The 25,882-nt window shown below is 45.2% G+C and overlaps 1 long non-coding RNA gene, 1 other non-coding gene and 1 pseudogene across 3 annotated transcripts; 2 read left to right on the top strand and 1 right to left on the bottom strand.

Annotated features, from left to right (window-relative positions):
* Positions 1,025–3,143, top strand: Hspd1-ps4 (heat shock protein 1 (chaperonin), pseudogene 4; annotated as a pseudogene).
* Positions 3,144–10,343: 7,200 nt separating this feature from the next.
* Gm30126 lies at positions 10,344–14,609 on the bottom strand. 2 transcript variants are annotated; one of them, XR_003955087.1, is made up of 3 exons: positions 13,911–14,609; positions 12,561–13,554; positions 10,344–11,757 (listed from the first exon to the last, which is right to left on the bottom strand). It is a non-coding gene; the product is annotated as a predicted gene, 30126 (long non-coding RNA). The 2 variants fall into 2 exon arrangements; XR_003955086.1 differs by having other exon boundaries at positions 10,344–12,696; positions 13,365–13,554.
* A 5,167-nt stretch (positions 14,610–19,776) lies between these two features.
* Positions 19,777–19,889, top strand: Gm26047. Its single transcript, XR_003955539.1, has one exon. It is a non-coding gene; the product is annotated as a small nucleolar RNA SNORA76 (small nucleolar RNA).
* The last annotated feature ends 5,993 nt before the right edge of the window (positions 19,890–25,882 follow it).

Genomic DNA, 25,882 nt, shown 5'->3' with positions numbered 1-25,882 from the left:
TCCATATAAGCAGGTCAAAGTCCAGCTCTATGGAAATAGTAGAAAGAAATCCTGCTTCCTAACTTGTGGGCCATTGAATTGCCAATCAATTCTTTAAAAGTTTCAAGGCACTTAAACTTACTCTAAAATTTTTCCATACAATATATTTGTATCATATTTTCCTCCTTCCCTCAACTCCTCCTAGGTCCTCCCTACCCCTTACCCACCTAGCTTTTTTTCTTCTCTCTCTTAGACACACACAACCACGAAAACAAAAATCAAAACAAATAAAAAAAACCTCCAATAAGTCAAAAAATGCTAAAGCAAAACAAAAAGCCTACAAAAAGTCCAAAACAAACAAACAAACAAACAAACAAACACTCCAAAGCAAAACCATGGAGTTGGTTTTGTGTAGCCAACTACTCATGAGTACAGAGCCTGCCCTGGAGTATGGTTAATATACTGCTGACACTTCATTGGAGAAAATGTATTTTCCCTTTGTCAGCTGGTATCAATTGCAAATAGGTTAGGATAAAACCCTGTATCCACCACCCCTTCTCCAGGAACTCCTCCGACTTGAACCTGTGTAGGCCATGTACACACTGGCACAGTGTCCGTGAGCTCCTATGTCCTTCAGTCCTATTGTGACTGGAAGGCAGTTCCTTGGGATCACCCTTTACCTCTGGCTGGTGCAATCTTTCTCTCTCCTCTTCCTCATAGATTTCTGAACCTCGAGGAGAGAAGGCTTGATGAAGACATCTATTCAGAACTGAGTGTTGTAAGGTCTCTCGCTCTCTGTACATGGACCAGCTGTCTCGTGTTAATTCCCATCTACCCCAAGAAGATGCTTCTCTGATGAGGGCTGAGTGAGGGGCTGATCTATGGATACAAAGTCAACACACAATAATTAAAATTAGTAGCTTTCCTATATACAAATGACAAACACACTGAGAAATAAATTCGGGAAGCAGACCTTTCAAAACATTTTGGGATAACTCTGAGCAAGCAAGTGAAAGATTTGTATAAAAAAACATTGAGTGCAGGCCTCACCGCAGATGGCCTGCCTTGCCTCATGCTCTCCTGCCATCGAACCACAGAAATGCTTTGACTACCCACCGTTCTTCACCAGATGAGACCAGTGTCCCCGGAACTGGCTCTTCATCTCACTCAGGCCTATGCCAAAGATGGAAAATTTGATGTGGATGCTGGAGCCTTAATGCTTCAAGGTGTAGATCTTTTAGCCGATGCTGTAGCTGTTACAATGGGGCCAAAGGGAAGAGCAGTGATTATTGAACAGAATTGGGGAAGTCCCAAAGTAAAAAATGGGGTCACTGTCACAAAGTCAATTGACTTAAAGGATAAATACAAAAATATCAGAGCTAAACTTGTTCAGGATGTTGCCAATAACACAAATGAAGAGGCTGGGGATGGCACCACTGCCACTGTTCTGGCATGCTCTATTGCCAACGAGGGATTTGAGAAGATCAGCAAAGGGGCTAATTCAGTAGAAATCCAGAGAGGTGTGATGTTGGCTGTTGATGCTGTAATTGCCGAACTTAAGAAATAATCTAAACCTTTGACAACCCCTGAAGAAATTGCTCAGGTTGCTACAATTTCTGCAAATGGAGGCAAAGAAATTGGGGACATCAATACTGATGCAAAGACAAAGGTTGGAAGGAAAGGTGTCATCACAGGGAAGGATGGAAAATCCCTGAATGATGAGCTAGAAATTATTGAAGGCATGAAGCTTGATAGAGAATATATTTCCCTGTATTTTATTAACACATCAAAAGGTCAAAAGTGTGAATTCCAAGGTGCCTATGTCTTGTTGAGTGAAAAGAAAATTTCTAGTGATTGGTTTACTGTACCTGCTCTTGAAATTGCAAATGCTCATCAGAAACCCTTGGTCATAATCACTGAAGATGTTGATGGAGAAGCTCTAAGCACACTGGTTTTGAACAGGCCAAAAGTTGGTCCTCAGGTTGTAGCAGTCAAAGCCCCAGGGTTTGGGGACAATAGGAAGAGCCAGCTTAAAGATATGGCTATTGCTACTGGTGGTGCGGTGTTTGAAGAAGAGGGATTGAAACTAAATCTTAAAGATGCTCAAGCTCATGACTTAAGAAAAGTTGTAGAGGTCATTGCCACCAAAGATGATGCCATGCTTTTGAAAGGAAAGGGTGACAAAGCTCACATTGAAAAACGTATTCAAGAAATCACCGAGCAGCTAGACATCACAACTAGTGAATATGAAAAGGAAAAGCTGAAGGAGCGACTTGCTAAACTTTCAGATGGAGTAGCTGTCTTGAAGGTTGGAGGGACAAGTGATGTTGAAGTGAATGAGGAGAAAGACAGAGTTACAGACGTTCTTAATGCTACAAGAGCAGCTGTTGAAGAAGGCATTGTTCTAGGAGGGGGCTGCGCTCTGCGTTGGTGCATCCCAGCCTTGGATTCATTAAAGCCTGCTAACGAAGATCAGAAAATAGGTATAGAAGTTATTAAAAGAGCACTTAAAATTCCTGCGATGACGATTGTTAAGAATGCAGATGCTGAAGGATCTTTGATAGTTGAGCAAATTCTGCAGAGTTCCTCAGAAGTTGGTTATGAAGCCATGCTTGGAGATTTTGTGAACACGGTGGAAAAGGGGATCATTGATCTAAGAAAGGTTGTAAGAACTGCCTTACTGGATGTTGTTGGGGTGGCCGCCTTGCTAACTACAGCCGAAGCTGTAGTGACAGGAATTCCTAAAGAAGAGAAGGACCCTGGAATGTGAATCAATGAACTGTGACAGGAAGCTCAAGGCAGGTTCCTCACCAATAACTTCAGAGAAGTCACCTGAAGAAAGTGACTGAAGAGAAGGCTGGCTGATCACTGTAACCATCAGTCACTGGTTTCCTTTGACGATATATAATGGCTTACTGCTGTCATTACCCAGGCCTACAGATAATTTATTTTGTGCTTTTGAATAAAGACATTTGTACATTCCTGATGCTGAGTGCAAGAGCCATATGCCAGTGTCCTGCTTTCAACTTAAATCACTGAGGCATCTCTACTGTGTTAGCATCAGAACTGTAGCACTGTGTCACCATGTGAGAGCTCATAAGCAGCCTTTCTGTGGAGGGCGGGAATGATCGTTACAAAGTAGAGAACTATCCAACTATGTGACAACCTTGATGTATTAAAATTTTGTTTAAAGTTCCAAAAAAAAAAAAAAAAGACATTGGAGTAAGATATTGAAGAATTTAAGCTTATCTTTTAACACCATGGCTAAATGGTGGACAGGAATGAAAGTGGTGAAAAACAAATTTTATCCAGGAAATACTGGAAGAAGAGAAAAAGAGACTGGAGGATAGAAATTAATAAAGAGATTTGAGAACAGAGAGCCCAGGAATAGGGTGGGAGGACAGTGGCGACTAGCTTGGTAGGGTTCTTGCTGAAAGTAGACCAAGCCAATCAGGTGCTGAGGGTGAGGGAAAGAGGAATTTGACAAGATATTGGTGGTGATCAGCTATCAACAGTGAGGTTCTTAGCAGGACCCTCGACACTTCCAGGCTCTACGTGGGTCAGCTTAGCATGCCCACACTCTATGAATGTAAGCTAGACATGTCCAAACATAAGCTTACCATTACCAGCCTCTAATGGTATAAGTTCTGCATGCCCTTGGCATGCCTGGGCTCTAAGAGTGTGATCTCAGCATGCCCAGGCTCTAACTAAGGGTGAAAACTCAGTGTGCTCATACTCTAAAGGTATAATCTCCGAATGCCCCAGCATAAGTTTGGCATGCCCAGGCTCTAAGAGCACACCAAAGCCCTAGCTGAGGAGACCACTGAGAGGACGGCAAGACCAAAATATGAACAAGGGAAATCTTTGTCATTATTCCTCTCAGAGTTAATGGTGGGACTGCAGAGATGGCTCGGTGGGTAAAGTCTGCTATGTGCCGTGCAAGCACAAGGACCTATTTGTGGTTCTTAGAACTCACGGAAAAGCTGAGTGAGTCAGGGAGGTGCCTGGGATCTCATTAACAGGTGGGCAGAGACAGAGCCTGAAGGCTCACTGGCCAGCCAGTCTAGCCAACTGTGGAGCTCTGGGCTCATTGTGAGACCTGGTCTCAAAAAAAAAAAAAAAAAAATTAGGTGAAGAGCAGTGTGATACTGACCTTTGACCTTCGTAAGTGTGTGAAAACGTGCATGCTCATACACACCCACATGAACACCCCTAGTCCCTCCACCCCCCCCAATAAAAAATACCGGCACTGAATAATTGAGAACCTGGATAGGTAAAGGGGCCATTGGGACCCTGAACCATACAGATGCTTCAGACGAGCTGTCTCTACTGGCTGGTGCTGGGGAGGTTCTGGTCCTGCCAACAGCTGTCACAACCCTGTTAAGCGATTTGCTCTTTATTTTTCCCAAGCCCCATGGACCCCCCAGCACAATAACCCTGTTGCCTGTGTGCGGTTTGCAAGTCATCAGTTTCTGACCATGGGCCATTTCCTTTGTCAGGGGGAGAGAGTGATTCCCTGCAGTCTTCTGAATTTACAAAGGAAAGCTGTCCAGATGTGCCTGACCTACCTCTCGCTCCCCCTCCCCGACAGCCAGCCCCCTGGTTTTGCCTCCAAATGGAATTCCTGCGTGGCAGAGGGGAGTGCAGAGGCTTAGGGAGTCCACATGCAGCAGCTTCTTTCAAGCTTTGGGGGAGGGCAGATGGCTCCAGTCAGGGCTTTCTACTGCAGATTTTTGTTTCTTAAAACAAAATGTGGGCTGTGGATTCAGAGGATAGCTCCTCAGGAACCCTGGGGGCCAGTGGTCCTTTCTGGTTGGGTCACGCTGGTTGGGAAGGGGTCTGGTGGGTGCTGCCTTCAGAGTTTTGATCTGCTCTGAGGTCAGCCTAGGAGAGTCTTACTAGGTCACATGTCTGGGTCAGTGAATGTACTTTGCCCTGGGCTGAGCCTAAAATGCTTGCCAGGGAAGCATCAGTTAAGACATCCTGGAAGAGCAGGGCTCTAGTGTAGCCTTGGGAAATGGAACCCATTTGATAGGAGGACAGACCATGGAGACACAATTTGGTGTATGAATTCAGTCCAAGAAATATTGATGATTACCTAGTCTGTAACTCACATATCTATAGATCTGCTCTCCATTAGAGAGCAAGTGGTCTGCAGATGGGGACTGCATTCTAGCTAGGTAGAGGGATGTGAGTCTTTTCATGACTGGGCACATCCTGAAGGCCAGGCCCTAGGGCTCAGATGAAAAAGGTTTCAGAAGAGTGAATGCAGAGCGTCGAGCCTCAGAGGAGAGACAGTATCCAGTTCTGTCTGGCGGGGCAAAGGACACTCTATGGAGAGTAAGTCTAAACCGAGGCTCAAAGGAAAAAGATGATTTCTTTGGCTATATAGGACATAGTAGAAGGGAACGGGAAGGAGTTTTATGCTAAAAAACAACATATGCAAAGACTCAGATATGTGAAACCACATGCGTGGTCAGGAAAAGCTACATGCTATTTGAATGTTAAGGTGACATTTTGTAATTATTTATTAATCAGTTTCTGTCTCAAGTGAAGAGTGCCCCGGGTGCCGGGGATAGAGGAATGACCAAGGTAGCTGAGTGGCTTTCTCATGGTGCAAGTTTTCTAGGACTGCTGCCACAGACCAGGAGGCTTGGGAGAGAGAAGTGGACTAGCTCACAATCCTAGAAGCTGGAGATGTGAGGTCAATGTGTTAGCAGAAGGGGAGGCTGCTGGGCTTTCTCCTTGTCTTATGAGAGCCTTCCCTTTGTGTCTGCAGATGGTTTCTCTTCTTATAAGCACATCAGTCTTATTTAAACATAATTATCTCTTTCTAAAACCCATATCCTGGGGCTGTGGGTAGAGCTTACTTAGCATGTATAAAGCAGGACCTACATTCATCCACTAACACCAACACCAACCAACCAACCAACCAATCAACCAACCAACCAACCAACCAACCAACCAACCAACCAACCAACCAATCAACCAACCAACCAACCAATCAACCAATCAACCAACCAACCAACCAACCAACCAACCAACCAACCAACCAACCAATCAACCAACCAACCAACCAATCAACCAATCAACCAACCAACCAACCAACTAACCAACCAACTAACCAACCAACCAACCAACCAACCAACCAACCAACCAACCAATCAACCAACCAACCAACCAACCAACCAACCAACCAATCAACCAATCAACCAACCAATAAATACAAAAGAACAAACAAAAGCAAAAACTTATCTCCAAATACAGTTGCAGTTAGGGATAATAGGGGTTAATACTTGAACATATGGATTTTAGGTTGGCTCTTAGTATTAAGAAAGGTCTTATGAGTTTAGGGGTAGGAGTATATGTGTGTGTGTGTGTGTATGCATGTGCACTGTAGGACAGCCTCACATGTTGTCCCTTAGGAACTTTCTTTCTTTTTCTTTTTTTGGGGGACAGGGAGTTCAAGACAGGGTTTCTCTGTGTAGCCCTGGCTGTCCTGGAACTCATTCTGTAGACCAGGCTGGCCTCAAACTCAGAAATCTGCCTGCCTCTACCTCCCAAGTGCTGGGATTAAAGGCGTGCGCCACCACTGCCTGGTCCCTAGGAACTTTCTTATGGTCACTATTGCTGTGATGAAACATTATGACCAAAAGTAACATGGGGAGGAAAGCGTTTCCCCACACAGTTTCGCATCAAAAGCAGTGAGGGCAGGAGCTCCAGCAGGGCAGGAACCTGGACACAGATGCAGAGGCCATGGGGGAGTGCTGCTTTCTGGCTTTCTCCACATGGCTTTGCTCAGCTTGCTTTCTTATGGAACCCAGGACCACCAGCCCAGAGATGGCACCACCCTCAATGGGCTGGATTTTTTCTCATGAATTACTAATTAAGAAAATGGCCTACAGGCTTGCCTGCCTTATGATCTTATGGAGGAGACATTTTCTCAATTGAGGCTCTCTCCTCTCTGTTGACTCTGGCACGTGTCAAGTTTACATAAAACTAGCCAGTACGAGAGCCATTTATCTTATTTTTTAAGACAATGGGATGGGCTGTCTGGCCAGTGCTCCTTCCCCCCAGTGCTGCCCTACAAGTGCACTGCTGTGCCCGGCCATCTTTGCATGTGTGCCCTGGGGTCAACCTCAGGACCATATGCTTGCAAGGCAAGCATTGTTTGACTATCATTTTAGCCTTACAAATATAATTAAAATGAGCTGAATCCAGATGTGGTAGCTCCTATCTATAATCCCAGCATCTGGGAGGCTGAGATGGGAGGATTGTCATGGTTTGGAAACCAGCCTGAGCTATTCTGTGAGTTCCTAGACAGTCTAGGATACAGAGAGCTGTCTCCAAAATATCCAAACCAGAATTTAAACAAAGTGTAAAAAATTACATATAGCTTCTTATGAAATGATAGGCTAATCATTCTCAGCTAATCCATTTAGATAGGTTCTCAGTTAAAGCAGCTCTAAAAACATTCGTACATACAGACTCTTGGACCAGGTAGGCTTGCCTTGGTAGCTTACCATTTATCTTGTCTGTTTTCTGTTGTTATAAAAAATGCCTGAGACTAGGTAAGGTATAAAGTTAAAAGTTTTATTTAGCTCTAAGTTTAAGATGAAGGGAACAATTTTGTTTGGTTTCCATTGAAGGGCCTCACTGCAGATGGTACCAGAGCAGGGTGTATGTGTGAAGACAAAAACCACACAGTGGGTCAGGAAGCCAGAAATCAGAAGAGTGAGGTGGGGTTAGACTTGCTCTTTCTTAACAACACAATTACAGAAATAGAGCGGGGGCCCGTGAGAATTTCTCATCTTCTCCCAGGGTGACTGTCCCAGTGACCTACTTGCTCCCTTCAGCTCCCACCTCTTAGTGGCGCATTCCCTCCCCTCATGTCACACTAGGAACCACGTTTCCGACATATTGGTTCTATGGACTATGTTCAAGTCCCATCCAAGCCAAGGATTATTCTGCTGCCTAGGCCAAGACAATCAGATTCAACTTCAGATTGCTCTCTGACAGAGGTGTCTTGGAGACAGATGGATCATGCAACCACTGTGATCAACTTTCCAGAGCAACAGGAGGAAAGATGGGGAAGATAGTGATGTAACATTCACAACAGTCGCCTAAAACAGACTATGCACTAGGTTCCTCTTCAGTAGACTCTTGAGAGCCAGACAGAAGTGTAAGTCACTTAATAGGGCAATGTCCCCAGGAGATGACCTTGGGGAAGTGGCACGGTGAAGGAAATCTCCATGATATGTGTCTTCAAACATGCTATCCAGTGAGTCACACTGACTGCGATGTTTTGTGTGTGTGTGTGTGTGTGTGTGTGTGTGTGTGTATAGACTGACCAACTATGCCATTTTTCCTAGAACTGAGGGGTTTGCTGGGATGAGAGGCTAGGGAAGGCCCGGGCAACTGGGATGCAGGGTCGTTAATGTGGGATGCCTGCATGAAGCTGCCTCAGCTAGGAGGTGTGAAGAGGAGACTGGCCTATCCACCAGCTCCCCATCTTTGATTGGTGATGGTACAGTTTCTCCTGAGTGGAGACCTGCTTTGCCTTGGAGCTCTTGAGAAGAGCTCTGGCTCTGGGTTGCAACCTGCTGCTGCTGCTGCTGCTGCTGCTGCTGCTGCTGCTGCTGCTGCTGCTGCTGGTGAGACTGAGTTTCTGTGAGGAGGCAGCAGGTGAAGATGCATCTTGTCACCTTGCCCTTCTACTTTCCCCCTCACCCACTACGCCCTCCATTCTCTCACCCTGTGCTCCTACCTCCTGAGTAAAGGGTCAACATTTAATCTCTGCCTCTCCCTCTGCTTTTGAGAAGACTGACTAATTCAGCCTGGAGCTTTTGTAGCCCAAGCGCATGAGTTTCAGTTCCTCAGCTGACTTCAGTTGCTTTAGATAGCTTATTTCTCTTGTGTGGGCCTCAGTTTCTCCACCTCCAAATGAGGAGTCAGAAGGGTATGTAGGGTCTTGGTACCTACTCAGTGCTCATGTCCTCTGAAACTGTAAGAGTCCCTCAAAAGACCCCCAAACACTCCCTGTTAACTCATAAGCCACAAGCCCCTTTCAATTTCGTGGTATGTTTTCCCCCCATCACTGTTAATGAATCTTGGTTTTCTAGGCAATTTTTATTTAAAAGAAAAAGGGAAGAGAGGGTAAAAGCAGGTTTGGAAACTCACAGTCTCTATGCCTGGAGGATATTTTCCTAAAACATCCCCCCACCCCAAATATGTGGGCGGAGCTTAGTTTGCAAGGAAATTCAGTTGGTCCAAAATGGCCTTTGAAACTAAAGACTGTGGCAGAGTTCAAGGAGAGGCATGAAGTGACGGGGGATAACCAGTTCCATATGAGTCACTGGATATGATATTCCTGCTTGCTCTAGTCCGTTCTGGGCAAGACCGCATGCTCGATGTGTGTTAACAGATGTGTGCTTAGCCTTAATGGGATTTTTAGAAGGGTCACGAATTCCCCTAAAGAGTGCTTACCCAACTCAGCTCTCTGACGGTCATGAGAAGCCACACAAAATTCCACTCTCTGGTCACTCCCAGGCCTTAGAGGTTTTGCTCCTTCCTGTGATGAACAGTTCGGAGAAGTCAGCAGTGACAAGGGAGACTATCTGAGCAAAGTCACTGCTGCTCATTAACATAGCACAGGAACTCATTTCACACAAAAGATGCTCAGGAAGTCATTCCAGGCTGCACAGTGACGAGGAGACATGGGGTGTAAGTCCCTAAGTCCATGCTCTGGTCACTGTGTGATATTGGAGGGGGCACTGAGACCCAAGCAGGGATCTGGACCAAAAGCCCCACAGACCTCTTCTGATTTCATGGCTTAGCAAATGTTTACTTCTTTGGATAAAGAATTAAACAGGGATTATGGTCCTGGTCCTGTGGTAGCGAAGATGAGTTGCATATGGCTACTGATACATGCAGGAACTGACACTGCCTGAGGAAGATAAGACACACTGTGGATTGCTGCTTGACATTCTAAATACAGATCATTGCACATCTCTCCTGACCTCTGTGGCAAGCAGTCAGGAGAGATGACAGGGTCATGGGGAGGCAGGCTAGTATCCTCAAGGGTCTTGGCTCTTGGGTTATGTCATGGTTAGAAATTTGGCTCTGCTAATCAGAAATGAGACCTTGGGCAAGTAACTAAACCTCCGTGACCCTCAGCTTTCAGGAAGACAAGGCTGACTGTGCAGGTCACATAAGATGTGATAGCATCTAAACACAGAGGAAAGGAACATGCTACCATGAATGAAGTTACAAGATTATGAATAGTTTATTGAAACATTTTTTTCTACACAGGAACACAAAAATACACACACACACAACCTTTTCTTCTCCCCCAGAATTGTGAGTTCTACAATTAGCAGTAGAACTGATTTTGTTTTTTGTTTTTGTGGGAGAGTTCTTCATCACTTAAGAAAAATATTTAAGTGGAGTCTCAGCCTCAGGAACCCAGGACCAGATGCTGTTTCAGAAGGAGAGTTTGAGGCAAAGAGATGATGTTACACTGCTGTGCATGGTCAGCTCAAAGTGCTGTGCCCCTGGGTATCATTGAGTCAGTCCCCAGTGTCTGTGTCAGAGACGGGTTACCTGCTCACCAATCTGCATCCCTCAACTCTGGGAACACATCCTCTTTTGCTAGCTTGTATGGAGTGGGGCTCAGCCATGTGCTCCAGCATGCAGTGCAGGTGGGAACTTGGCGTGGTCATCCTCTGGGTGCTGGTACTTCGGTTCGTTACATCTACATCATTACAACTAAACACCTCACAGAAGCAACTTACGGGAGGAGAGGCTTATTTTGGCTCCCTTAGAAATAGGGATAGTTCTTCATGCTGGGCATGGCGCGGAGGTGGGACCAGCTCTTGTTCATGATGGTGGGAGTAGACATGTCACAGATGTCACAGGCAGGCAGAGGGTAGAAAGACTTTGGCCTGGAAGTGAAGCAGGACTGTACTCCTCAATACCAGCCCTTCAAAGACCCACTATCTTCCAGGCAGGAGGATCTCAAAACAGCGCCATCTACTGGGGAACGACTGCTCAAATGGAGAAGATGGAGGGAGAAATTCTGGACACAAATGATAACAATACACACCCAGGATAAACTAGAGGACACAAGGTGAGTGAAGTTTCGCCAAGAACTAGGGTCCACGAGTGACCATGTGGAGTGTTGCTCCACGGACCACTGTCCTCCTGCTTGAATAGACTTCATATGATGCTTAAGCAGGGCTCGTGGGAAACACTTCAGATCTGAACCACAAAAGCCTGGGACCCTGGAGATACTTGAATTGTTTATAAGTGGAGATGCTTTCTCTCTGAGATGAGAAAATGTGGATTTACAAAGTGCAGCTGCTGTCCTCAAATCCCCGGGGGGCAGAGGGACAAACTAAAATAACCGAAGGGATAGAAACAGAGACACCCCAAAGGCACACAGTTAATGAATGGCAGAGCCCGAGTCCCAGCCAGGGGGCTGGTTGAGATTTAGTTCTGCATCCATAAAAAGGGAAACAATAACGACTTCACGGAGCTGCTTGGAGGATTAAATGAAACAGCATTTGGAAGCCAGAAGCCTGACACTTAGTGAGTGCACAACATAGATTTAATCCCACCCCTTCTGGCCTTCTGCTGACAATGGCTGACATGTGGAAGGGCTTTGTTATGTGGCCTAAAAGGTTCAGGTTTCAGAGAAGCCATTTTTGGTGGATGACTTGGGTGGATATTCCATGCCATTGCACACATGGTTGTTTTAGGTGTCCCCTTAATGTTGGCCTAGAATTAGAAAATAAGGATACAGAAATTAATAAGTGGTGGCCCAGTCCCTTTGAGAGGTCAGGGCCCACAAACGCAACCAAAATGCCAATAAGGGCCAGGGTGAGCCTTGGAGACTCTACTGGTGGACCACGGTGGGCACACAGCTCGGGGAATTTCCTCCATACTGGTGGTGACTGTGCTGCAGCTCAATAGCCAGTTGGCTGTTTTGGATTCTACTGGGCTGGGATGGTGAACTTTTGGAGCATCCCCCCACCCACATACCAGCCTATATGCCCAAGAAGTACTCCATGAGTCAGGGTGTGCTTTTCTGCTGTGCCTGAACAAATGTGGAAGCACTTTCAGCAATGTTCTTGGAAGGCAGTGAGAGCCAGCAGAGGAGAAACCTGAGCAGCAGGCTTGCTGCATCACAAATTCAGGAGCCAGGCCACACCAGCACTCTGGAGACAGAGGCAGGAAGACAGGCATGTTCAAGGCTGCTCTTGTCTACATAGGACTTAAATGCCTATTATATGCGCCTATACATGGTACATGTAATCAGTTCTGCCTCCATGTATGTTATACGTGCTCATGAATTCTTAGCTATTCTTACATGCTTATTTCATATACATGCCTCTTCCATGCGTGCCACATGGACTAACCTGTGCTTCCATGCATGGCAACTCTGTCAAGGTTGGCAGGGACAGTGCTACAGCTGTTGCTGCTGTGAGGAGGGACAACACTGGGGGCGTGGACTCTGGATGAGAAGTTGGCTTGCTGGGAGGAAGGGAGCTGGGCCAGCCGTGATTATGAGAGATACTTACCTTGTGCCCAAGTGGCCAGCACAAGGCTAACACACCATGAAAGAATGAATGATACAGAAGAGACATAGGCAACTCCATACAGAGCACAGTGTGGTTCTCATACGGGGCCCCAAGCCTGTCAATGCTCGGGCAGATCCTGAAGAATACAATGTCACAGTCATTTCCCACAATGTGGCAAATACTGATTAGTTCCTAGGGTAGCTACTCTTCCTCCTCTCCTGCTTCCCAGACAGAAGACTACGCTCATTCAGATCACACACATATAGATATACACGTGTAAATCCAGAGGGTTAGCTGCGAGAAATGCTGACTGCTGGAACCTGGCCTGTCATCTGACATAGAGGTGGTGGCTGAGGCTACAGGGACACACACATGCTACTCCGGTGTTGACTGTCTGTGACTAAGAGAGGAACAGGTGGAAGAAGCCAGGCTCACAGGAAAAGGACAGCTCAGGATTACAGGGAGGTCTTCTGGGGACGATGTGGGACACTCAGAGTGGGGAGGCCAGCCTACCTGTCATGGGCATGTAGTGTCTCTGTGGGACCACAATGCAGGAGTTAGCCTTTACCATGAGGGTGTGCTTAGGTGCAACAGGGAAGTATTGGGCATCTTGTCTTCCTATTTTGAGTCTGGCGGCTCTTTGGGGTCAGGTCTCACTTCTACCTTTGTGGTCCCTGTCACAAGTTCTATGGAGTATCAGAGGCCTAGGATAGGCCTCCCAACCCTTCCTACTGGCATGCATATCTGGAGACTCATGTCAGGTACTCTGACAACACCCTGTGTCTCAGGCTGTAGCCTACTTACCTTACCCATTTTCTTGCTCTGTATTGCTTGATAGAAATGACTTGATCTTCGGGTCTAGAGAGAGCTTCACTAGAACCCTAGTTCACCTGTAACACTGAGGATTTATGCTTCGGGGCACTGGAAACAGTCAAGATGGCATCTGAGTCAACTGACCACAGCATCAGTAACCATCAGGAAAATAAGAACTTTTCTGTTTAAAAGAAAAAAAGGGTTAAAATGAAATTCTTTCCGTATCATAAGGCTGATGCTCAACTTCAAAAACAATGCAAGGTTATCAGTCTGTGGAATCCAGGAGAAGCCTGTTAGACGTCTGAGGGTCAGCATTCTGTCACCATCGTGGTTGGACACAAGATTTTCTCCCCAGCACAGACTATAAAAGTGCTGTCCTTGAGGCCAACACGGAGACGTGCTCAGGAGTGGCAAACTCTGCAGTTTCTTTTTCTGCTAGGGGTCTCTTAAAGGTTGCCAGGGCCACGTGGATGGTCCAAGGATGCTGTGGCTCGGCTATGGAGACTCTGAGGGCGGACATATGGGTCCAGGTCTCACCTCAATCTCGTGGAAGCAAATGGAACCGTGAGCTTCAAGCAATGCCCTCGATGCTTTCCCGGTACTGCACACCCGGCGATTCACTGGGCTGGGCTTTAGAGCCTTGAAAATGTCCTCGGTATCCAGAAGCATGGATGGTGGGGGGGGGGGTGTGAGGAATTCTTGCTTTTCTAGCAGACAGCAGTCTGACTGTTCCATCCGCCCCATAGTCAGGGCATATTTGTCCATGGAAAGAATATGCTTCTTGTGTTTTCTGGCCTTCCTGGGGCCATCATGTCGTGTACCGCTGGGCCTCTATGGCTCTGTGACAGATTGGGACAGTAAGCAGAGCCTGGTCTGGGTTCTGGGCCCTGTGTGTCCTGGTAAATCACCGACTGTTAACAGTCTCTAGTCGTGAAGGTTCAGGGCTAGCTGTGGAATCCCTGAGCCTCCTCATTCCTCCTGGGTCTCACCAATCACCGTTAAGATTTGGAGATGATAAACGCGGATTGACCTCCTCCGGGAAGGTCAATTTCTATGCCAGAAACTGAACCAGGCTTTTTTCCCCCACATTTTTTTCCCCCACACTGTCTCCTTGTCCCTAGGTGTATCTCCCCTTTTCTGTTACTGTTAAAGAGCCATGACTGTCCTATTCATTTTTCAAGATCCAGGTGAGAGTTTTGTCATTTTCTTTACACACACACACAGAGAGACACACACAGACACAGGAAGAGAGAGAGAGAAAGAGAGAGAGAGGAGGGAGGGAGAGAGAGGGGGCAGGGAGGGAGGGAGAGAGAGGGGGGGAGAGGGAGAGAGAGAGGGAGAGACAGAGAGACAGAGACAGAGAGACAGAAAGACAGAGACCCTCCCTCATGGGTATCTTCTAGGATTCTCAAGTTTGGCACCAGCCAAATCTCATGTAGATTATTCAAAACAAGGATCTAGAACTGTGCTTGGTTTATGGAGGCTCCCCTTGCCCGGAGTGTTTTTCCACTCAGTTCTCTCACACCCAGCTGAGAATTCCCAGCCTTTAGCTCTCCCTTATATTGCTTCTTCATCCAGGACTCGTGTCCTGACTTGAGAGGCTCGGTGAGCCTCTTCACCCCACCCCATCCCCCTGCCACTCCATAGAGCTTCCCGTCAGCTTCCAGAACTGTTTATTCCATTGTCTCTCCGTCCCCTTAGAAAGTCAGCTCTGGGGAGACAGGGGATCTGCTCTGTTTATTGCTGTGTCCTGTACACTTGGCTTCCAGTTAGACCCATAGTAACCATTCAATAAATAGTGCATGAAAGAGGACCCCCTTTCCTCCCCATAGTTCAGTTCCTAGTGCCATCCGTTCTTAGCTGTGATGTCCAAAGAACACTGTCTGCTTCGAAATAGTTTCTTCACTGCTACAGGAAAAGTCCATTTCTGAGAGTCCATTCAACTGTGCCAGCCTGCTACCTATTTACTCTCTATCTACAGCTCATATCTGGACCTACCCAGAACAGGTCATGTCTCAAGAACACAAGGCACTTGCTCACTCTGAGGGCTTGTCATTCTTTTGGAGACCCTTTCACTCTTCAAATATTATCTTTCTGATGTGATCCTTGGCCGAATCACAGATCCTTCCAGCTCACTGGGGCTGGGCCACTTGATGCAAGGCCAGCTAGGTCAGCAAACACATCCTACCTACTTTCTCTGTTCCTGGAAGCTTTAGCCTTGTGCCTTCCCATAAGGAGCTGCAGAAGAGGGTGGAAGGGTCAAGCCCGTGAGAGGAGCGGTGCTGACACAGCCCAAGGGTGGAGGTTGAGGGGGGAAAAAGCCATGACTCAGACTGTGTGAAATGTCAGTGTGCAGCAGGCTGAGGCTGAGCTGAGACTGAGCGTCTCGGGAAGTAGTGAGGCCAGGCCATTGCAGTTGGAGCCAGAAGGCTGAGCCATAGCGGCTCCCTTTCCCTAGCTATGTTCCCATTAATGTAAAGTTGAACCCCTTCGAGGCACTGGTGCTCTATTGGTAAACTGTCTACATTCACACTTAGCTTACTCACCCCCAGTGTGATTTAGACGTGCAGACAGAACACACATCTATTGAATACCTACTATGTGATCTCTACTTGGTTTCATCCTCGGGACAGGCCTGCACACTTACAGAGATTCCCACTTGGGTATTGGGACACTTTCTTTCTGAGCCTTGGAGATAAGGGTTTCGTGGTCTAACATCCTTGTTTAATCCCATGTCCTCCTCAGTCAGGCAGGACTACAATGCCTTGGGGTATAGAGCTATCAGAGTTTAAAGTAAGGCTCAAGCTGCTCCGGAATTGCTGACTCTATTTACAGTGGCTTGGTTTTGGGCTTTCCCACCCAATGTTCTGTTAGACAAGACAGTTGTCTTGTGGGTCAGGGCGCTGCTTGACCATGATGCTGGGAAGGGTCTTAAGGTGGGTCTCTTCTTCTCAACTTAGATGTTATCAGGAACTTTTGCTTCTAGAATTTGTCCTAAAATTTCAAGGCTGCCAATCTAATTGAAAAGTATTTCCATTTTAAATAAATTATGAAATGACAACAAGAAGTTCCTAAAGGATTGGACATATAGACTATGGTCTTAAAGAATGTAAGAATAGTTTATGAATAATTATTTTGCACTACTAGGTAAGCAGTTGGAGTTCTGTGTGTTCTGAGGATATAGCCAGAGAGCAATTTACCTCAATGACAGAATGGTGTGGAAGTCAATAGCAAGGGTGGGACAAATCTTTATAATCTAATCTTCAAATTACAGAAGTTATGTTTAAACTTAAAAAACCTAGACAGGGTTTTCACATGGTGGCTTAGGTTAGCCCTTAACTTGTGATGTCCTCCTGTCTCAACATTTGGAGTTCTGAAATTGTAGGCGTGAGTTGTCATGCCTGACACATTTGTGGAAATTCTGACTCCATTGCTATGAACTGGATCCTATTCAGGAGACGGCCCTACTTGATTATATTAGCCTTTCATCAGGTAACATGATAATGGTGTGATTCGTCAGGAAGCTTAGCAGCTACACGTCTCCTACAATCTCCTCTTACAGTACACAGACTCAAAGGTTTATTGTGCCTTCTTGGATGATTAGCATTAATCACTAAGGTTTAAGCATCTACAACAAATTGGGAAGAGGTAAACATGATAGACTTTAGAAATCCTCTGTGTAGTCAGGACCTTATGTTTGCCCAGCAAACGATGCCAGCTGAGTCATCTCCTCATACTTCCATCCTATTCCTGGTGACTACAGACCACTCCATCCAGGGAAGCATAGCTAATTGTAGCTCTTCATCTCTCCTTCCATCTCTCCAAGTCCAATCTCCAAGCCTTATCCCCAGCTCTGCAGCAGAATGGCTTCTCACTCTCTGCCCCCATTTCCTGGAGACTAAGCAGCTCCTGATGAAACATCCTGCCTTTCAAAAGAACCAAGAGCCCTGCTTTGAAACCAAGGAACAAAATGTCCCCTAACAAAGATAAGACCAGATATCAACACCTAGAATTACAATCCTCCCAAATCCAGATGCCTAGATGGCATCTTAAAAACACAACCAATTACAGCCAGGACAATATGTCCCCACTAGAGCCCAGCAACCATACCACACTAGGCCTTGAATATTGCAACATAGCATAAGCACAGACAAAGACCTTACAATAGCGTTTAGGAATATGATAGGGGTCCTGAAAGAGGAAATGGATAAATACTTTGAAGAAATTCATGGAAACACAAACAGTGGGAATAAATAAATAAATAAATAAATAAAGTAGTTCAAGACCTGAAAGTGGAAATAGAATCAAGAAAGAAAACTCAAACTAAGGGAAATCTGGAAATGAAAAATCTAGAAACTCAAACAGGAACCTCAGAGGCAAATCTCACCAACAGAATACATGAGACAGAAGAGAGACTCTCAGGCACTGAAGACGTGATAGAAAAAAATTCATATCTTGGTCAAAGAAAAGGTTAAATAAAAAAAAATTCCTGCTACAAAACATCCAGAAAATCTGGGACATTATGGAAAAGATCAAATCTAAGAATAATAAAAACAGAGGGAGGAGAAGAAACACAGGCCAAAGGCACAGAAAACATTTTCAACAAAAGCACAAAGGAACATTTCCCTTATTTAAAGGAGGAGATACCTATCAATGTACAAAAGGCATACAGAACACCAGATAGACTGGACCAGGAAAGAAAGTCCCTTTGGCCCATAGTAATCAAAACACTAAACATACAGGAAAAATAATATTAAAAGCTGCAAGGGAATAAAGACCAAGTAATATATAAAAGAAAACCTATTAAAATTATACCTGACTTCTCAACTGGACTCTAAAAGTCAGAAGGGCCTTAGCAAATGCTCTACAGACTAAGAGACCATAGATGCCAAATCAGACTACTATACCCAGCAGAACCTTCAATCACAACAGATGGAGAACATAAGATATTTCATGATAAAGACAAAATTTAAACAGAGGGGAATGGAGGACACCAAGAAAACAAATTCATGTAAATCAACAAGATCTACACACACACACACACACACACACACACACACACACACACACACACACACACACACACGATTGATAAATACAGAGACTTAGGTAGCATACACAGGGCCTGCATGGGTCTGTACCAGATGGGATCCTAGTGCTGCAAAAAAGAAGTGGACACAAGGCCGAACTCCTAAACCAGAATTGATAGCCACTTGCAAATATGTTTCCAAGCGAGTCTCACTGGGCAAACACATTACTCTTAAGGGTAGGCTGCATGCCCAGGGGTAGATGCCAACAGAAAATGGACTCAAGGGCTTTTCCTTTAAAACATTTTTATCTTACTATTTTTATTTTATTTACTTTATTTATAAATATATTTCTTCTTCTCATTCTCTCTCTCTTTAAAACCATACAAGACCGTTATGTATGACTTTTGACTTGCAGTTAAGTGTACTAATGTATTTACTTTATTTATAAATATATTTCTTCTTCTCATTCTCTCTCTCTTTAAAACCATACAAGACCGTATGTATGACTTTTGACTTGCAGTTAAGTGTACTAATGGGATTCCTGAGTGTTCGGGTGGTGGGTCATTATTTGTGTATTTGCCTTCTGTTTGCTTGTTTAATCCTATTCCTATGTGCTAGTTTTTGTTTTATCTTATTATCCTGTATTTTGTTATTATCTCTTAGAAGCTTGTTTGTTTTTTAATGCAAGACAGAAAGAGGGTGGATCAAGAGGGGGAGGGTAGTAAGAATAGAGGAAGGGAAACTCTAATCAGGATATATTATGTAAAAAAAAAAAAAAAAACCTTTCAGGAAAAGGAAAAAAATTCATCATTTGAGTCAGCTATATATAAGAAAGGAATGTTAATTATAACATATTGTGTTTTAAGCTATATACAATTAAAAACCCATATGCTGACAAATCACTAAAAATTAAAAGGTGAACAATAAACCATGAAATTTTGTTTGTCAGATATAAAATTTAAGACAATGGCTTTATTTTATAAATAGTTATGTATGATGATAAGCAAAGGTATAGGGGTGTTTCTGATGGTGTCTTGTCTTGTTCTCCAATTGGCTCACGATTTTGTCAGTAAAGAAGTCATAGGCCAATTGTTGAGCAGAAGGGATAGGCAGGACTTCCAGGTCTCTGGAAGCACGTGTAGAGATGAAAGGAGAGGAGAGTTCTTAATGCTTCTGATGGAGAAAAGTTGACCATGCATGTGAGATTCCATACGGCGTGGCCACACAGGCCACTCCTACAGGTCAGGGGATAAAGTTTAAGGCAGGTGGGAAGTGTGGAGCTAAGAATATTGATAAGGGCATACTAGCCATGGGAGTTTAATAACGCTCAACAATTGTGCCAAGAAGACAAGTTGAAAATGAACAACCCGGCGGCGCACCTTCTCCTGGTGCTGGGGCTTAAGCTGTGGCGCCACAGCACATTGCAGGTGCATGACTGGGGCTGTCTGCCCTTCGCAGGCGGCCCTTTTAACTGCCAGCTACAGACCCAGAAAAAAAGAAAAGGAAAGAAAAGAAAACAAAAGAAGAGAAGAGAAAAGAAAAGAAAAGGAAAGGAAAGGAAAGAAAAGAAAAAAAGAAAAGAAAAGAAAAGAAAAGAAAAAGGAAAAAATGAAGATGAGCAAGCCATATGTGTCTCTTTTATCCATGGAGTCAAGGGGAGCTGGATTGGGCCGGTAGCCCCACCCACTCCCAGAGCTTAGGTGGTGTAGAGAAAAGCTACACACAACAGAAAGGTGTACGCATGGACACTTTTTACAAAATGACTACCAAGCTTACACATAATCAAAACAATAAAACTATTTAAAAGCCTTTCTTACTCTTGAAATGAAAGATATAAAACTGAGAACTCACGTGACTTCGAGGAGAGGGCAATTTAGGAAATTCTATTGGAAGTTAGTTTGACAAAACGTATGACGGACTTAAGGAAGTTTACATCTTTTGATCCAAAAACTCCAGCAGGAGACGTTTCTCCTTAAGAAGTCCCTGTGAGAAACATAGGAAATATTTCTATGCAATCAATCCCATGACAGAATGAGTCACAGTGCATACAATATGGGGGGGGGGGATGTTCCCTCCAAAACCTTATTGCAAGAGAATGGTTATTACAAATTATGATAAATTGAAAAGCATAAAACCATTTTCTCTGACAAAGTCCGACATGTGAATTATGATTTTACTTATGTAACATTTACCTGTTTACAAACACACACACAGACATGCTGGAAAAAAATTCAGTGCTGACTTCTATATTGTGGGGTGATGAGTGTTTTTAATTATCCTTGTCTAGCTGTACTTTCTCCCATCCTGAGGAATGAGGAATGCGCATTTCCTTATAAGATTAAGAAAAAAAATTAAAGTTAATTTAAAATAATAGTATCCAGCAAAAAGTCATAATTTTATTACTGTGAAACAATTGAGCAGTGAAGTGACCGCTTGTTATTAATAGGAATAACCATCAGTCAGCACCAAGCACATGCAATATTCTTCACCGGAGCAATTATTGAGTGCTGACTGTATGCAAGGCATTCAACTGAACCTTTAACATTGTAACACAAATGACTGCGTGCTTCATGGAGTTAAGCAACGACTGTAATCACTTTCATTGTGTAAACAAGGAAACGAAGATTCCCTGTGAATCAGAGATTTGTTAACAAAAACTCAGAGCTTCGCTGGTGGCGCCTCTACTTGACAGTGGGTTGGTCAGCATGGAGGCCCCTGTTCTTCACTGCCAGAATTCACCGGCACATGCTTCTCACATGGTTGCTGCGAGATTTTCGATTGTACAGTGCTTCCACAGTGGGCCGGCATCATACAGCAACATGCACCACAGGCGAGGCTTGCCTGAGACTAAACCCAGCCCTTCTGAGGGTCAGAGGCCATTTACTGTCAGAGAACTAGTTTAGTTTAAAAGAAAAAAATCCAATCTCTCCCAAAGATGAAGCAAAGCAGGGTTTTCTCCACACACACACACACACACACACACACACACATTGGCAAAACCAGGGAACCCATCACAGGAGAACCGGGGCTCCCTATGCAAAGCTTTCAATAAAGAAAATATCAGTGGTCCCTCCTCTAAGCCCACCTCTACTTCCCTCAGAGGGATGCAGTTTTTTCTCTTCAGAAATCTTCCTGCTAGCTGTAACGGAGGTCTGTCCTCACAGAGTACCATCTTTCTCTGCACTTGAAACAAAAGCGGTGTGCGCGCTGGATGACTTGGTCTTCAAGACCTGTGTGCACCGTGCAAGGCTGTGGTGAGGGTTAGTGATGGAGTCTCTGAAGACAGGATAATGCCGGTCTTGGCTCACACACATCTGTTTCTCAACCTGGGCCCCCAGCACACAGTAGGCAGCAGATCTTTCCTGATTGGGAGGATGAACCAGTGAGGCCCACAGGTGACTGCAAGGAAGTGAGTGAGTGGCTGCTCATTAAATTCTAGCTGTACTGCACTAGGATGCATGGCCATGGCCCCTTAGTCCACGCATCCCCAAGGGCCAGGGCCAGCTGGTCTCTGGGGATTCTTTTAATTCTGACATCTGTGTTTGTGACTAAGTTCCCCTGCCGTGAGCTGGCACTCAGAGAGAAAGATGATCTTCTCAGTATGTGCACAGAATGACCGATATGTTTAGAGCCTGCATCCCGTCCCGGCCTTGCTCTGTCCCTTTATACCCCATCAAGGCCTCTCTCATGCACACGACAGTCAACAACATCTGTCAGAGACACTGGGTGCCAGGATGACTCTTGCTTGCAAGCATGTCTGCAAAGACCTAGAGATAGGGAGCCATGGGAGTCTAGCTTACGGTAACTCTGAGTGGTCAGAGGACTGTGCATACAGGGCCCTGACTTCATAGTGGGTTAGCTGCTATGTCTGCCCAGGGTGACTCAACAGATGTCACATGCAGTTTAGAAACTTGGAGGGGCTAAGGACTGTGGTGAAAGGGGTGGAGAATTCTCTTGTCTCAAGGATCATTTGCTCTTTGTCTTCTTAAAAGGAAGGATTTGAGAGGACTGGCCCAAGTACAAAGGGACTGAACAAACGAATGCATAAGAGATAAACAGAGGAAACAGATTGGGGGTCCAGGGGTGGGAGGAGGATTTCCTCTTCCCGTTATTCCATAGTTAATTGCTGACAGTCCATCATGAGGACGATCGGCAGGGTAAAACTCTAGCCATCTTATTTAATCTAAAGTTTCATGTGACTGCAGACCTTTCAGGAACGAAGATCCAAAGACACGGGCAGAGCCACGCACGAGCAGACAGAGAGGTGATTGGCTAACCAAAATCTGAATGGAGAGAAACAAACCTGGGGAGACTTAGGAAGGCACACTTTTCAGGATTTTTGGTATCCAGAAAGTTCTTAGGACTCGTGTTAAGGCCTTGAGGTAGAGGCAGAAGGGCCAGAAGAGGCCAGAGAAGGGCGTTCCATGTGTGCAGAGTTCCCTGTCTCCTCCACCTTGGAACATTGATGTATGTTTAGATACCATCGGGGGAGCCATCAAGTCTTGAGTTGTGAAGAGAGGAAGTAAACCGATTTTAGGAGCATCCGTTGCTTCCGAACCCCTGTCCACTCTCATCCTGTTCTTTATTATAGCACCGACTTCTGGGTTTTGCCACAGAATACCAGCATCTCAGCGTGAGGGTGGGTAAGGCTGTGGCGTTCCTTCAGGCAGCCTGTGCCCTTCAACTGGATACAACTGCTCAACCACTGTCAAGGTTGCCTTCTCAAAAAGACTTTTTCTATCCATGTAGGGGCCCTGGGGACTGAGGGTGAAAATATCCCGTTATGGACTCCTGGGCATTGCACTAGCTGTCAAACTTCCCCACCCCCAACTTGTGTGAACAGCCCTACTGCAAACCAGCCCTTCTTGAATTGCCCCTTTTTGAGCACACCCCCTTTTTCCTGTTAGGGTTCTGACGGACACAAAGAGATCAAGGCAATGAGAAGTAGCCACATGGAATACTTCAAAATAAATTTTAGGTAATGGGAACCCTGTATGCACTCAAAATAAGTCAACAAACAAACAAACAAACAAACAAAGATGTGTGGGTGTGCTGCAAGATTGACTGTGAGCTTTCGAAAGATCAAATGACACAGCCACAGAGCAAGATCTCCAGTCATTCTCCCGCTCCTGCAGAATATGCAGAGCCTTCACAAATCAGCCCTTCACAAATAGCCCATTATCCTATTATCCCATCTCCCCCCTCCTTCCCCGCCCCCCAGATAACCAGTTAAAGTTCTAAGGTCTGGTGTTTGCCACTGTGACCTTATTTCAAATGACTGTTTTTGCACATTGAAATGAGGTCCTCCTAGACAGGGAAGGGGCCTTATTCTAATGACTGCTGCCTCTATGGAAGGGGGAATTTGGACATGAGTCAGGGGCCAGGGGCCCTGTGAAGGGAGAAGGCTATGTGAAGATGGAGGGGTTGGAGTGACAACAATCAGAAGTCTGGAGAGAGACATGGTGCGATTGTCTCCTCAATCTACAGAAGAGATGCTCTTAATTATGGCAGCATAACAAATTCCTGCTGTTTTAATCTACCCTGCTTATGGTAATTTGTTATAGCAACTGTACAAAATGAATACAGTTTTAAATGGCACCAAAGTGCTTCATGATCTGGCTGTGACTACCATTCTGGCATGTGAGAACTCGGCCACTGAACCATCTGATATCCTTTCAAGTTCTGCTGCCCATCCCTCCAAAGCCCAAAGCGCGCTCTCTCTCTTTCTCTCTCTCTCTCCTCCTCCTCCTCCTCCTCCTCCTCCTCCTCCTCCTCTTCTTCCTCTTTTGCCTCTGGTTCTTCCCTACCCTCTTGTTTCAGGTTTCAAGCCCTCTGATTGGGCTTGCTGCCCAGAGTACCTCTTCTATTTTGTGGGTGTGGCTGGTTTTTTCCACCCACAAAGAGTTAGCAAAAATGCCCTGTCCCCAGCAGAGTCCTCCCACATCCCCCAGCCCTGTTGTGTCCACTTTCTTCGGATGAGCATGTGTTTGTGTCCCTTCCTCAACAATAACCTCCCTAAGCCAAGGCCTTTCTCCTACTTGCATCCTTGGGGTCTATGAGAGTGCCTGGTACAGGGTAGATGATCAACAATGATTACCAGTGTTTGTGGGGTGGCATCTGTTTGGTACATACTAGAAACAGGGTGCTTTTCTTGATACTTTGTGTGGATTCCCTTTGTAGATAAGGATATTGAGATTACACAGAGTGTTTTCAAAGTTATTTGATTATAAATGACAACACCGGAGTTGACATAGGGCTACCTCACCTCGCATATGAGCCCCTTCTGTTCAGTGGGCCTTGTACTTACCCTGCACAGATAAAGAAGAATCAAGTTAGGGAGGGTCTGGGTGCTGTATTTTTCCTTTCCTTTTCTTTTTTTAAATTGTTGTTCACAGTAAGTCTTTCCAGAGCAGTCAGCTGGGAGCCTTCAATGGATGAGACTCAAATAATTTTGTATTTACTCTTTTTGCTTTTGCTTAACAGAGATGTTTATTCTTTTCAAAAACACATCTTCTAAGTGGAGCAATATGGATAGGACACTCAGTCCTTAAAAATGAGTTTGAAAATGTTGGTTTAAAGTCAGTGTGGCAACACTGCTTTTCATCTCAGTGTCACCCAGGTCCATTCTATGCTCTCTGGAATGACCCCCACCCCACCCACAGCCCCACCCCCACCTATGGTGCAGCTTGCTTTAGCAGGACAGTGTACTCTAGGAAGGGTCTGGTGCCACCGTCAAGAAGGAGACAGGGACGGGGGCCAGTTTTTACTGAGGAGCTAATGTCTCGGCTTTAGTCCTAGCCACACATCTTCTTCATTCACTCTCATTTGGCCCACTCTGCAAACTGTTGAAGCCATGGCTCACAGGACGGACTGACTGCCTTTTGTTGGGGGCACATATCCAGTAGGCCTGAGCTGAGTGTTGGGAGCCTAGAGAGCAAGAAGGACAGGGCTATTGTCCTCATGATGTTAACATCTGACAAGACAGAAAGGAATTAAAACACAGAACCCCACACATTGGGATTCAAACCCAGCTGTGGAAGGCTAGGCATTCCATAATTTTCTTGTCTTTCTTTCCTTTGGTAATGCCCTATTTTGTCATATTCATTTCTCTAGTGCTTTCTTAGAATATTGTTACTGGAAAACTTCTGTGCAACAGGTCTTACATAAGCTGACTTACTTCTTTTTAACCACAGGAAAGTTAAATGTTGGAACTATGTGACCTTGGGTGAGTCCCAGGATCCCTAGACCTCATGTTCCTCTTGTGTAGTGTTTTGTTGATATGAGGTTGAACTGAGAGACTGTGGGAATGGGTCTGTAAACATGGAGAAGCTGCCCAACTGCTGGGATCAATACAAACAAACAGTTGTCCACTCCTCAGTCAGAGTTATTCTAAACAGCACAAGATAGTGCTATTTTTAAGACAACAACTAAAATAATAACTACCATTGTTATGTTGACTGCTAGCATTTAATTATCATA

Source organism: Mus musculus, chromosome 4, assembly GCF_000001635.26.
Source record: "Mus musculus strain C57BL/6J chromosome 4, GRCm38.p6 C57BL/6J".
Classification (NCBI taxonomy): domain Eukaryota; kingdom Metazoa; phylum Chordata; class Mammalia; order Rodentia; family Muridae; genus Mus; species Mus musculus.
The sequence above is the reverse complement of the archived record's forward strand: the minus strand, read 5'-3'. Positions and strand labels throughout refer to the sequence as shown.